This window comes from Coregonus lavaretus (assembly GCF_964263955.1).
Source record: "Coregonus lavaretus genome assembly, contig: HAP1_SCAFFOLD_1762, whole genome shotgun sequence".
NCBI classification, from domain to species: domain Eukaryota; kingdom Metazoa; phylum Chordata; class Actinopteri; order Salmoniformes; family Salmonidae; genus Coregonus; species Coregonus lavaretus.
This window is the reverse complement of record NW_028158593.1, coordinates 81728-82500: the sequence shown is the minus strand read 5'-3', so window position 1 is coordinate 82500 and position 773 is coordinate 81728. Positions and strand designations below refer to the sequence as shown.

At 51.2% G+C, this 773-nt stretch overlaps 1 protein-coding gene across 1 annotated transcript in view; it reads right to left on the bottom strand.

Annotated features, from left to right (window-relative positions):
* The window catches only part of LOC311123792 (cellular retinoic acid-binding protein 2-like), a 15550-nt gene extending 15196 nt beyond the window's left edge, over positions 1-354 (bottom strand). Inside the window, exon 1 of the mRNA XM_084198024.1 lies at positions 1-354. This exon is cut by the window's left edge and continues 177 nt beyond it. The gene's annotated coding sequence lies outside the window, so the exon portion shown is untranslated.
* Between the last annotated feature and the right edge of the window lie 419 nt (positions 355-773).

Genomic DNA, 773 nt, shown 5'->3' with positions numbered 1-773 from the left:
TCAGTGCGGGGTCTCGAGGTGGTCGGTGGTCCTCTCTCCCTAACCGGTTAAGAGGTAATCTGGATTGGATTTAGACTTTCCGGTCCCGTTAGTTTTGCCCCCTCCACAGGTTGTGACCGTGTATCTCTCAACTGTTTGACTGAGGTGGCTGTCAGTCCTCTAATCCAACCCTCTCTCTCTCTGTCTCTGTCTCTCTCTCTCTGATCCTTATCTCGCCTATGCGTCAGTGCACGTTATGAGCGGTTGCGCGATGAATGGATGGAATGGAAAACTAGCCACTTCCTTTGACCGCTGAGAACACGCCCACTTTCACACTTTAGACACGCCCAACGCACGTCTGTCATGTCCAGGAGCAAACGGGAACCGCCTATGGTTCCTAAGCCCCGCCACGACCACGCCCGGAGAGAACATGTGCGTTCTAGGACTGCCCAGCTGAGCCACCTGCCACGCCTCTTTATCCCCGCGCACATTTAATGTGCCAGTGGAGTGACCGCGCCCAAGACGCACGGGCACAAGGGCAAAACCTCATGGATACGTTATTTTATGAGGTGCAATATATTATTTCATTTGTGGTGTTTGTCAGACATGTGGTTCGTGGTTGAAGCCATTGTGTTGTAGTGGAAACCGGAAAAACTGTTCTGAGTGCCAGTTTCGGATTTAGCCAATTTATCCTTGGCATGGATGCAGTGTTGTTGAATGTAGAGGCAGTCAGGCAACAGTCCGTGGGTTGATGTAGGGGAGATAGAGAAAGACTTGGTGGTTAAATTCTTGGC